This window comes from Adiantum capillus-veneris, unplaced genomic scaffold (genome assembly GCF_014529385.1).
Source record: "Adiantum capillus-veneris isolate H3 unplaced genomic scaffold, ASM1452938v2 Hic_scaffold_982, whole genome shotgun sequence".
In the NCBI taxonomy this organism is placed as follows: Eukaryota; Viridiplantae; Streptophyta; class Polypodiopsida; order Polypodiales; family Pteridaceae; genus Adiantum; species Adiantum capillus-veneris.
In genome coordinates, this window is record NW_028221936.1 from 11,946 (window position 1) to 25,930 (window position 13,985).

The following is a 13,985-nucleotide window of genomic DNA, read 5'->3' on the forward strand; positions in this document are numbered from 1 at the left end:
TGCAATTATAATATGATCCAATTATAGAGAATTGAACATGGACTTTATGTGATTTGCCTCCTGGAAAAAAGACCATTGGTACGAAGTAAGTTTACAAGTTGAAATGTAAATAGAAGAGACTTTATGCTACTGTTCATTTTTTTTGTGCATTGGCAGCTCATTTTGGATGGAGTTTACATCAATCAGACATTGTTACTTCTTTCTTGAATGGTGATATATTTGAGGAAGTATCTGTAACGCTACCTCATTGTTTTGTCAAGAAAGGACAAGAAACAAATGTGAGCACATTGGTAGTTGTGAGGAACCCAAATTTTATGTTCGCACAATGCACATTGACGTTCATTATCACTATGCCAAGGAGAGACTCTCAGTAAGAGAAATCAGCCTGGCTTATGTGTTGACACATGACAATCTTCTAGCTCGTATTCAAAAGGCATGGAGGTTTAAATCTTTTTGCAAAGCTTTGGGATTGCTTCCCTTTGTGGATTGATCATGTCCACAAGGCATGGCATTTCCCTATACACTATGTGGCAACTCTCGTGTTGGGGTAAAGGCGCTCCGCCTTTTGCCCGCCCGAACGTCCAATGTCCGGCCACCCGCCCGCCCACATGTGTACATACCATTATTCTTCATATACATGAAAATAAGGAGCTCCTCACTATTACTTGCTAGAGGATGCTCCACCCACACTGGCTTGTGCTCTTCCCCTTCCCCGCACACACCACACCGCGCACGCACGCACGCATCCGCGCACACATGCACTCACAAGTGGTATCACAACTTTGAGTTGGCAGCACAGTGATCTCTCGGTGGCGAAGGAGCTCGATCAAAGCTCGGTGCTTCACGGCGCTGGATCGGGTTGATTCGACACGGATCGAAGAGATTGGCGATTCCCGACTACAGTGCGTGCAGCCGCTCTCGGGCATTGGGATTCTAGAGAGTTTTCCATGGAATCTCTATACTAAAGAGATCTGTAGACAAGCACTCAGATTTTTCATTTCTGAGAGCAAGAGATCCAAAGGGATCTACAGGAGGGAAATTGCAAGCTTTGGAAGCTCGGGAACAAAGCAGTAGAATGAGCATGGGAATCTTTGCTTGGAGTGGGGGAGATCTTGAGCATCTTGCAGGAAGTGATAGTCACATATGAGGTGGCTTTTTCCAACAACAATCTCCCAATTGATAAGGTTCGCATTGTTGACGGCCAAAGGGACTGGGAGATTTCAAAGATTCAATAATACCAACACGGCTTTGTTTCTCGGCAATCGTACATCTTCGACAACGGTGCATAGTACGATTACGAACCTTTATGGAATCAAGGTATTCTTCTTTTTTTTCCTAGCACTGCACAGTCACCATGGATTTGGACATCAACATGAATTTTGATTTTGAGCACAATATGCCCGATCCTCCCAATAATGGCTCACGGCCGGATACTCTCATGGAGGGTACCCGCGAAGCTACATGAGGAGATGACGCTTACAAATTGCTTGATATTCAAGAATTTTGAGCACTTCAAGCACGTATGTTGGTGATGGAAACAAATTTTGCATCACTAAGTGAAAATGTAAGTAAATTATTCACTTTAGTGGTACAATTTATGTAGCAGTAGGACAAGGGTCCTATTGACATACACATGTACGAGCACGTAGCCAATCGAGGGCAGGGTCCTCCTAGTCAAGGACAAGGTCCCCCTCCAGATTCTCTGCACTCTCTCACTATGAAGGAGGCGGACGAGTTGTTGAAAAATACAAATCCACCAACTTTTGAGGGAGAGGACCGAGAGCGCAATAAGGATGCAGTGAATATCTTTCTCAGCTAGTGGGACGGAATTCACACCTTACGGCGTACTTCAGATGATGTCAAGGCACTATAGACAAGTCTAACTCTGGAAGGCAAGGCCTATAAATGGTGGATGTCTCTCAAGGAGAAGAACATCATACCACAGAGTTGGACAGCTTTTGAGGCTATGTTTAGAAAAGAGTTCTTGCCCACAAATGAGGCATATCTTTCTCAGCTAGTGGGACGGAATTCACACCTTACGGCATACTTCAGATGAAGTCAAGGCACTATAGAAAAGTCTAACTCTGGAAGGCAAGGCCTATAAATGGTGGATGTCTCTCAAGGAGAAGAACATCATACCACAGAGTTGGATAGCTTTTGAGGCTATGTTTAGAAAAGAGTTCTTGCCCACAAATGAGGCAGATAGAAATTGGACGGCTTAGGACACATGTTCCATGTGCCAACGCCATGGGCTTCTCCTATCCTATTGGTGAAGAAAAAGGATGGTAGTATGCGCATGTGTATAGACTACTGTGGGTTAAATGCGGTCATTGTTAAGAACAAGTACCCATTACCACGACTGGATGAGCTGTTCGACAAGCTCACTCATGCTTGTATTTTTCAAAGATAGACTTGCGGCCCGACTATCACCAAGTACGTATTCGACTTGTTGATATACCCAAAACTGCATTTCGAACAAGGTTTGGACATTACGAGTTTTTGGCTATGCCTTTTGGGTTAACCAATGCGCCAGCAACTTTCATGACACTCATGGATAGTGTCTTGAGACCATACTTGGGCACGTTTGTTATCGTTTTTCTCGATGACATTCTCGTATACAGTGCTTCTGAGGAAGAGCACTTGCAACATCTGAGGCAGGTGTTTGAATTGCTAAGAGTAAACAACTTATATGCTTCAAAGTGTGATTTTCTCAAGGAGGAAATTCACTATCTAGGGCATGTTATTTCAGCTAACGGTCTGCACATGGATCAATCCAAAGTGGATGCCATTGAGAGGTGGCCTTCTTCCAAAAATCTGGAAGAGTTACAGATTTTCTTGGGATTTGTAGATTTTTATCGACTGTTTGTTAAAAAATATGTTCATATTGTTGTGCCAATGACGGACAAATTGAAAGGTAAAGGGAAAACCTTTTGGTGGGGTGTCACTTAACAACAAAGTTTTGATACGTTCAAGGATGCATTAGCTACAGGTCCTATTCTAGCTATTGTGGATCCTTTGAAGCCATTCGTTTTGGAAACGGATGCCACTAATCGTGCTATTGGACCAATCCTTCTCCAGGAGGGAAGGCCAATTGCATTTGAAATCAAAAACCTTGATTCAGTGCAGCAAAATTACTCTGCTTATGAACACGAACTCTACGCAATAGTGTCTGTCTTAAAGACCTCGCGGCATTATTTTTATGGAGCTCAGTTTTAGATAGTGTTTGACCATGAAAGCATAAAATGGTTTACACAACAAACCGACTTGAAGGGTCAAAAGGCCATGTGGGCTAAGATTCTTCATGACACAAAGCTCCGGTATTGTAGAAGAGGATACAATGTGGTGGCTGATGCTCTTAGTTGTATGCCTGAGATCAATTCTCTTTTGTTCACGAAACTTCGAAGTGAGTTTTTGGATTCGATGAAGGGAAAATATGAGCATGATGACGCATTCCCAAAGTGTGGAGCCATGTACAAATGAGGGATCCTTCTCACTCCAATGCTGGTAGTGTTTCGTTAACCTCCACACATAGTTCTCCTCCCGTCGAGTGATGAGCTACAGAGATGGAAGAATTTTTCCATCGATAATGGGTACCTACTCCACAAGGGAGAGTTTATGTACTGATGAACACGGACATTCGGTGCCAAATTCTTTATGAATGTCATGACAGAAGTGCAAGGCACCCGGGAATTAAAAAGACTTATGCTCTCGTAAGACGACAGTTTATTGGCCAGGTTTACATGGCTTTGTTCAAGACTATGTCTTGCATTTCCAAAAGTGTCAAGTTAACAAAGCAGAGCGCCTGAAGGTAGGAGGACTCTTACATCCTTTGGAGATTCCCAATGGTAAATGGGAAAGTATCTCTATGGATTTTATTGTGGGTTTACCAACCACTGTACGAGGTCATGACTCGGTATGGGTGGTCATAGAGCGGTTGACTAAACTATGCAAGTTTATTCCAACCAAGTCGACCATAAAGACTTCAAAATTAGCTAATTTATTTGTGGACAATCTGTACAAGTTGTATGGATTGCCAAGTAACATTGTAAGTGATCGTGATCCCAAGTTTAATAGTCATTTTTGGAGGGCTATGTTTAAACGATTGGGGACACACCTCAACCTCAATACAACAGATCATCCAGATACGGATGGTCAAACTGAAAAAGTTAGCCAAGTGTTAGAGGATATACTACGAGCATACGTTAGCAAGAAACAAACAGACTAGGAAAAGTACCTACCTCTTCTTGAATTTTCTTACAACAGTGATAAGCATGTCACAAATGGATTTAGTCTTTTCATGCTAATGTATGTTTTTCAACCTAGGTAACCAGTTATGGTTGGGTTGGCAACCAAAAAACTCCAACAGGTTAAGGATTTTATCCAAGACCATATGGATATGATGAAACTCGCTCATCAGAATGTCCGGCAAGTGCAGGATTGATATAAGGAGTACGCTGACGAGAAACAACGGCAAGTTATCTTCACGGAAGGGGAAGAGGTATTTTTACATGTGCTAAAGCATTCAGAAATTTTGAAGGCTGGGCCAACACCTAAATTATCTCCAAGATATTGTTGGCCGTTTAAGATACTCAAGCGAGTCTGTGATCGTGCTTACAAACTCTCGTTACCAACACACTCGCGTGTCTATCCGGTATTTCATGTAAGCCGTTTACGTAAATGCTTGCATGGGGACGACAACATTGTCGATCAACATATTTTGATTGATTTCGTTGAACCTCCTACCCCACCGCATGAACTTGAGCGAATCCTCGACTATCATGATTTATGTAAATGTCATCATGTACGTCGTTCAACAAGTGGAAAGATCGACCTAAAGAAGGCACCACTTGGGAAAAAATTAGTGTTCTTAAGAGGAGGTTTCCCACTTTTGTTTCTGAGGACGAAAACACTTCTACAAGGGGGGAGTAATGTCATGCCAAGGGCATACCCAGAGGGGGTCACGGACCCGGGCTAGGTGGCCGGCTGCCAGTGTGGAATGGGGATTCAAGGGCCAAAGGCTATGGGGAGTTGGGCGTTGAATCCGGACTAGGCAGTCCTCTGAGCCTTATATTATATATATATATATATATATATATATATATATATATATATATATATATATATATATATATATATATATATATAAACCCCTTAAAGGGGGTTGTAGCCGAACGGCGCACAGAGGGCCACTTTACTTCTTGTGGAATGGCCTCTGCACGCCGTTCGGCTACAACCCCCTTTAAGGGGTTTATATATATATATATAGAACATATAGATACATATATATGTACACACACACACACACCACACACACACACACACACACACACACACACAAATATATATATACACACACACACACACACACACACACACACACACACACTTGCTCTCTCTCTCTCTCTCTCTCTCTCTCTCTCTCTCTCTCTCTCTCTCATATATTAAGCTCATGCTCAAGTGAGCACTTGAGCATGAGCTTGAGCAACAACTCTGCTCAAGCCAAGTAGTAGTAGCTCCAAGGGTCTTACAAAAGGCATCAACGACGAGTTCAAAACCAAAGTCATCACCTATGTGGCAGATGTTACCATAAAGCACAATGGATCTATTGAGGAAAAAAGTTGACATATGCAAGGTTACATTGGACAATGCAAAGCAAGTGCTAGTTTAAGGGGTGTTATAGCAAGCATTAGTCAACACAAATCAAGATCCACAAGTGAGTTCTGAGGTTAGGGAGCCAGTTGTGATAGAAGAGACCAAAGCAAATCGCTCCAAAGGAAGACAAAGACGTGATTTCAACCATAGTCCATACTGGTGAGTCTAGTGGACTAGATCTTTTGAACCAAACCCTCAAACGAGGTAAAAGAAGAAGAACCAAAAGATTTGATGACGAAAGCAAAGATTGCCAACAAACAAAGTGAGTTATCTCCTAAGGCAAGTATTAGGTTTGGTATATTTGGTGAAAAACAATATTTGGACAAGCTGAGATTGACTTGGAGCTAGAAAAAAATCTCATCCCTCATATGGGATATGGGTATTTCTTGGTAAACCAAAGATGTATAAAGCTTCTAATGCAATTTTGACATCGTCCGTCTCATCAGCCGAGCGTTGGGGAGTAGTATGTTCTTCCAACACCATTAATTCTCAGCTATTTGAAGGTGAATTTCATGTGATCATAACTACACACATGCAAGAAGATGTGATCTTGGGAAAGGGTACAACTTTGAAACAACAAGAGAAGAAGACACAAGCTCTTGTGAATTATGGCTTGCCTAAGGCCTTAGTGGACACCTAGAACTACGGGGAGCAATTTTTGACCATTGGATTAAGCTTGTTGTGAGCAATTGTGGACTGTTTGTTGAAAAGATTCACATTGAAAAGTCAAAGTTTGAGAGAGCCATAGACATTGGCGTCACTTATGCTCTCTCATCATCAAATCTAGCGTTAGAAAGAGGAGGCATTGACTTGGGGGCACACACAGTCTTTTTTTTTTTTTTGCCAAACTCACAATTGTGAGTGAATTACATTGATCAACCTAAAAAATTACAAGGTCTTGCCATGCTCGTGTTGAGCCATGACATCATACAGGGACCAAAATCACAATGGCTATCAGGGCAACAAAGTCCATTGCCATGTTCTGTTGATGCGAAACCTTAGGCTTCCAGATGTTCTCTATTACTTGCTCCCACCTTTCCTCCGGCCATTGTTTTCTCCATATCTTGTTAAGGGGGCTAGACCAATCCTTCTTATGCATCATTGTATGATAAATGTTTTTAGGATAGGGTTTCCATAGGAGACTGCTTCCGGGCCATTTCCAAGCATTCCAGTCCAACTCCGAGTCACAAATCGGCATCACTATATTGTCAAGCTCTTTCATCACTTTGTGGACAAGCAAGACCTCCAAGCTATTAAGTTGGTACTGGGCGACCAGAAGATCAATGGTTTTCCAACTCTTGTTGTCACTGTCCCAGAAGTGCCCAAGTCTATTCAGACCCTTGTTATTCAGTTTCCTGGTTGTCTCTATCCAATAGGAAATTTGTGGCGGATCTGTAACTTTGGACAGGCAGGGGGACCAATGCAAAATGGAGTTCGGAAGATGTGTAGCAAGTGACTCAAACGAATGGTTCGAGCGTGCCGGTCATCCTTGAGGGAAGGAGGGTTTGTAAAACATGAGGGGGGCAAAGCACAACGGTCATGCTTGAGGGAAGGAGGGTTTGTAAAACATGAGGGGGGCAAAGCACAAAGAGACTCGCAAGTTTATTCGATTACTGGCTGAGATTCCTTGTGAGATTCCCTTTCTTTCATCTTAAGGTTTACTTCCCTTACAACAGGGCGATATAGATTCGAACCCTCACAACTCTAAAATCGACCATGACAACCGCTCCCTCCAGCAAGCACGCCAATTTGCTTTCACTAGGAAGTAAATACATGAATGGGTGTCTTTGCACGTCGCCCTCCCACCCTGCCTTTGCACGCAGCTACCTGCTTTGCGCATCGCCTCGCCCGCACCTACCTGCTGCATCGTCTGATACTCGCCTCGACTTTACCCACTCGACGCATCTCGCGAGATTCCCAATTTTTTTTTTAATATCTTCCAGCTGGCACCTCCTACTCCTACTCCCATAAAGAGTGAAAAAAATACCATTTCAAAAGCACTAGAATGGTGAAACACTACCATTTTTTCAGGTCATGACACAAATGTTCCTCATTTATTGTTCATTGAATCGATTGTTCCTCATGGAATGTTGATCTCTCCTTGAAGAAAATGTACAAATTCTCGTGTGAACACCAAAAGAAAATTTGCACGTAAGTTTTGATTGCGTGTCTTTCATCCATTGGTTGAGATGGGTTTCATCCATTGGTTGAGATGGGTCACAACCGAAAAGATGAAAGCATGAGTAAAGACACTCTTCTTAGCCACCCTTCCAAAGCTAGAACTAGAATTGTAGAGGAACCTTTCAAGGGGTATCAATGCTGTGGACTTCCCACTAGGAAGAGCATTGATTACTAAGAAAGCCAATGCGTGATGCTTGTGTGTCAAATGTAATAAGGAAGCCTTGTTGTTGTACATTACCAAGAATTGAGAAGTCATTGCTGGTGCCTACCGATGCAAATGCTAGGCAAACCAAGGGAATGGGCAAACCATTCTCTTCATCAATGGAATACATGGAGTTTTGACTTGGCAAAGATATAGAAGCGCCCCCTTGAAAGTGAAGCTCTATGCTAGGGAAGGGGCGCATATTGGATGAAGGTCGTAAATAGCAAGTATCAAAAAGGGAATATCCTGGTAGTATCAGCCTATACCCCCTTGCCATTGCAGCTTGACGAAAGGCATCTCGTAGCGCGGAGTACACCGATGGTACTAACCGTGTAATCACTGTCCCGGAGTCGACAATTACCCCGCCCCCACCCGTTGGTTGGAGTAAAAGGTCTGAAGGGTTGATGCTAGAGACCATTTGTCCATCAATGCTGAAACCAATGAGGGGGACATAGTAGAATGTTACACTTATTTCGGGGCTTCTAAGCAAGGGGGTGTACACACGGTCACTAGCATTGTCAACTTGATCTATGTGGCCTAGGATGAAGGAGCCGGGGCCGGAGGAGGACAAGCAATAAGAGAAGGTGTGTGAAGAGATTTGGGAGGGTAAGGACAAGGGGCCACGGCCAAGGCCAACCAAGCCAGCAGCACCCACAAAGAGCCCCTCATTATCGTGGCCACAACCCATGAGAAGGCCAGCATGGATCATGTAATTGTCCACATAGAAATTCTCTCTTGCCATGGAGCCAACAGTGAAGGAGCCATCACCATAGGCTTGTTGGTATTGACAACTTTGGCCCCTACATGACATGATATCTGATTGTTGGCAGCTGATCGATGTGCAATTCACTGGCGCAAATGTAGACGACGCGCGGGGTCGAACAAAGGGCCTGTTTGTTGGTAGCAACTTGTGCAAGGCAAACATTGTAACCACACTAGATCACTTCCTGTGTCCATCACAAGTTGAAAATCCGTATAGCCTACCCTCATTGTAGTAAAGAACTCCCCCGAATCTGAGTTCACTGGTGCACTCACATTTTGTCTTCCAGTTGCATCCGCACGTGTGTGACCCCCCTTGGTCGCCATCTTGCCATGTCCCTTCAATGTGGCTCCCACCCTTTTGCTTATGCCTTCCACACGGGCCATATCCCTCAGCATTCTTGAGGCCACCCTTCCTCTTCCAATTTCCTCCTCCCTTGAAGTCCTTCCCTGTCTCAATGGGCTAGTTGGGTCATCCCTATGATATAGTGGCAAAATGAATGAGCTTGTTGATGGAGGTATGTGCTTCCATGGGTTTGCTTGCACATCAACTGTCATAAGGAATCCCATGGAGATCAATATACTTAAACACATATAGAAACCAGAGAAAGCATCCATCACACAGCAAAGTGTGGTAAAGAGAATAGGAAAATTGAAAGACTAGAAGAGTCCCATCTAGAACACAAAGGAACTCATCTAGAAGAGCCCCATCTAGAACACAAGGGAACCCATCTAGATCATAAAGGCAATGGAAACATGCTCAAACCCTATGCAATTATAGCTTAATCAAAAATAGAGATACATTACAACATAAATAATAAAAAGGCTAACTTTAGGAATTGTTGATAACTATGATGGAATTTGGGGGGAATGAAGAAGGGCATTCTTATGGCTATGTAGGTACAACGAATTTATAGTGTTGCTTTCAATTTAGTGATCTTTGTATGCCTTATATATAAATATGCTCTTGAAAAAGGGTGCATTATTAGCACGCAAAGATGATGATCCCTTTTCTTCTTGCATATTGCTAGAAAAACCTCTTTTGCATGCCACACCAAACTATTTTTAACTACTTTAGAACTTACTTACTTATCTTTCGAGTGCTTTTGTGTTTGTTTTCATGGGGTTAATAACAACGTCCATTTACTTATTAAAAAATTTTAGTTTTGTTTTAGAGAATGTGACATTTTTTTAAATGTTGATTTAAACTTTAAAATTTTCTTTAAAGACGGCCTTACCCTCATTGACCCAAAGGTGTCCAAAGCATGGTTGAAAATTGCGACCCTTCCCGCCCTTCCTTGGCAATTTGCCCGACTGTCAAGAATTTATGGCTCTTCCCAATGATTGGCAACCCACACAAGAAGCCCTTCCTTGAAGAACAACCCCTCACAAGGAAGGGTGTTTCTTCAAGAAGCCCTGCTTCCTTGTTTCTTGAAGAAGCCCATGGGAACTACATAAGTATAATACTCTCTAATATATGGACTTTAATAAGTAGTCATCCAATACATAATGTGTTGTGGAGGACTAACATGAGTCAAAAGTTAATTGAGATTAAAACAAGTGAAAAATTCACAAGGCCTTCTGGTGTGGAGCACAAGATGCAAAAAGTTGTGTTTATCAAGGAAACATGCAAGAAATGATATGTGCCTATACCTGTGTCAGTGCCTGTGCCTATGCCTGTACCTGTGCCTCTGCCTCTTAATTGTCTTCATTAAAGGGATAAGAATCATCACAAAAGCCGAGGACAACAACACTTACTTATAAAGGATTGTATAATGTTAAGGAATGACAACTTGTTTCTCCACCAATAGCAAAATTTCTTGATGCACCATTGACTTTTTAGAGGTTTACTTAAGCCAAAAAGGCTAAGCAACACTATGGCCTTGTCCTCTTGACATACCAAAAGATATGACAACTGTCATTTTCAAGCACTTTAGAGGTAGAGATAAAGAACAGTAATGTTTCAAGGCAAAATGAGCAAGGCACGTGAGTTGTTAGGAAATGTTGATGTAGGCAATAGAGACACTAAGTCAACCATCTCACACCAAAAAAAAAACTGAGGCACAAAGCCGGTACCATCAATATGTTTCACCGCTCATGTTGAAACACCTCATTCGATGCCTTACTATCATGCTGATCTTGTTGGTGGTATCTAAAAGGTTCTTTAACACTAGAATGGTAACAGGACACTTTTACGTCCTTGGACACTTTTGTGTCCTGTTAAGTGACCATTTTGCTTGAATTATTTGAAGAGTATGAAAATGAATTTCTAGGTGCTATATATCCACAAAGTTGCCTTATGAGCTGAAAAAAACTTAGCATTTTTGTTGGAGTATCGATCTCACCATTAACCTTACTCTTGCACAACATTTTTGAACCTAAACTGTGTGAAAAAACGAGTCCTGTTTTTGGCTTTTTTTCAAATTTTGGCAACTATACCACTCTAAACTTCATGTTTGTGAGGTTAAGATGGCTAGAGGTTAGGCCTTCATAGTTCTCAACATGTTTTGATGCTTGTAGGGAGAGCTAAGTGTTAAAATTAAAGTTATGACCAATTTACAAGAATTGCATAATCCTGTTTTTTAGCCAAAATTAGCACTTTTATGATTTTTTTGGTGGCTTTCTTGATATCCAAATTCAATTTTGATTGTGTAAGTGTAATGTATAGCATAAAGCTAATCTTCCTTGAGTTTTGGGGGACCTAATATGCTATATAGCATAGTATATGATGATGGTTGAGTTTTTTGATTGCTGAAGAATACGATACATTTTAGAGTAGCAAGTATAACTTTCTCAATATTGCTAGTTTCTTAGGCCAATTGTGTGTATTTTGTAAGTAGTAACCATATCTAATCATGGACTACAAACCTGGCTAGATATTGAGTAGTTTCTATGAGTTTCTAGAGGTCATAATGCTAAACCCAGTTTTTTCATGTTTGTTGTATTTAGCACTTTATCATTGCCCCCAAGGTTCCAATTCTAAGAGATCCATTATCCTTTTGACATGCTCCATGGCTCCTTTTGAATCTAAAGGCCCAAAGGGAACCAAGAAAACATGTATATAGTATCTGTATTGAGCATGACTATAAAAACTTTGATGATAGGTCCGCAGAATGGCAAAAATGCAACTTTTTTGTACCTATTTTTTTGCCCAAAAAAAAATTAGTGAGGTAAAATCAACCATAAGTTTTGGTCACCAACCCATTGAAGTTAACGGGGCATTTTATCTCATGTCCTACAAAAATCCCCACTCTTATTTATATGCAATCAACCGTAAGAAATTGCTGTTTTGGGCAAAATGCACTTGTCCATCAACTTTGGAGGCTTGTAGTGACCAAATGATGACAAAAATTACAAGTTTCTCATTTTTTCCATATGTAGTAGTTATTGAACTATAAGCTCATGAAAGGATTTTTCAAAATGAGTGGATCTACTATGGTTTTGGAATTTTTTCCCAAAACCTTGAAAGGACACTTTTATGTCCTGTTAGGTTACCATTCTAGTGTTAAGGGTGGTTACAGACTCTGCCCATCCCCTCAGGGGACGGACGGGGAGGCTTTACACACTGACATGCCCAAGTCGCAATAAATAATAAAAGCGACTACCACGTGCACGAAAGACAACATGGCCTATTGGTTGCGCCCTTTGTCTTTTTCGGTGGGGCCTGAGGTTCAACCCCTGCTCATGGATGGGCGGGGGAGTTTGCCTGTCCACGGAGTTGTCCAACGCGCATTTCACATAGCCTGTAATTGTTTGGCAGTTGGTGCACGTACCTGCCGCCCAAGTATGGGCAGCCGGTCTGTAACCGCCCTGAAACAACATTACAACCTAGGGAAAACTTAAATGAAGACCATATATTCATCACACACTTTCTTGTGTGATTTCCACTTGCCATTTTAGAAAAAGAGAGTAAATCAAGTCAAGTAAATATTCGATGTCCTATTCACGTCGCAACATTAAGGGTTTTTCAATTTATGACCATGTCAAATTTCCATTAAATCTTCCCTTTAAAACGTCCACTCAAGTGCATTGAATCAACAAAATTTGTCTTTCTACCTTTTGCTCATGCATCCCAATTTGTAAAGTAAATTTACTACTTGAAAATGAAAAACCCTGGTTGTACCTCCATTGGACCTTGATTTTCAAGGTTAAAATTTGGGCATTTTAGATAAAATTCCTAGAAAATACCCTAGCTTTTGGCATAGATCTTGGTTGTCACACTAGTTTGCCCTTTAAAACCTTGGCCAAGAAAATGCCTTTTTTTTGTTCCTTTCGAAGGAAAAAAAAGTTGAACAAATTTTCCTTGAGGTGCTTTCCAAAGCAAGGCCCTCCTCCAATTTTGGTAAAAATTGGATGCTTTGTTGTATTGCTTCCCCCAAACCTTTTTATTTCCCCTTTTATATATTAGGCATCTAGCAATGTCCACCAGCAAAGGCAACAAAGGAGGGGGATCCCATTGAGATGGCACCAGTGTTCGAGAAAAATGTGTCTCTGATTAACATCGTGCCGTTTTCAATTTCAAAAATGCCAGTTGAAGGCAAGGGGAAAAGGAGAAATTCCGCCCCAAAATAGAGAAAATTAGTGTAAAAACCCAAAAAATAAACCTAATTTTCTAAATTTCCTCTTGGAAAATTCAAAAAAGGAAATTTTGTATGTTTGGAGAAATGATTTTTCCCAAACACTGGATGGCGCAATTGTTTTATTCCCACGTTTTTCAATAAAAGTGGTGCCTACATCCAACTTTTGCCCAATGGTTAATGACCCTTGCACACCAAAGTCACAGATAATTGCTATTTTTTTAAACTCCCAAAAAGCACACCCTACAAGACCATTCAAATCACGCATGCTAGCATTCAGGGGAGAATAATGAAAATAAAAATTTTGGAGCATTTTAATGTCATGAGATTGTACATTGACATGGAAATGGGCGCGCTCGCGTGCACGTGCACACACTCACACACAAGGATGGGACTTTTAGATTGTAATGCCTCAGGACTAAGTAACACCTATCTTTAAGAGGGGGAGGCAATGGGATCAAAGGCGAAGAAGCTCACGTGCGAAAGCCGAGAAGATCGCAGCCCCAAAAATCAAATCAAAAACTAAACCTGGACACGCACTAAACCTGGACAGCCTAGAAATGCATTTTATTTTATAATATAATGTTGTAAAAAGGGTTGTGAGTACACAATGC

The 13,985-nt window shown here is 41.5% G+C and overlaps 1 pseudogene; it reads right to left on the bottom strand.

The window, feature by feature from the left end:
• Window positions 1-6,351: 6,351 nt before the first annotated feature.
• On the bottom strand, window positions 6,352-9,711 carry LOC147416433 (aspartyl protease family protein 2-like; annotated as a pseudogene).
• Window positions 9,712-13,985: the final 4,274 nt, after the last annotated feature.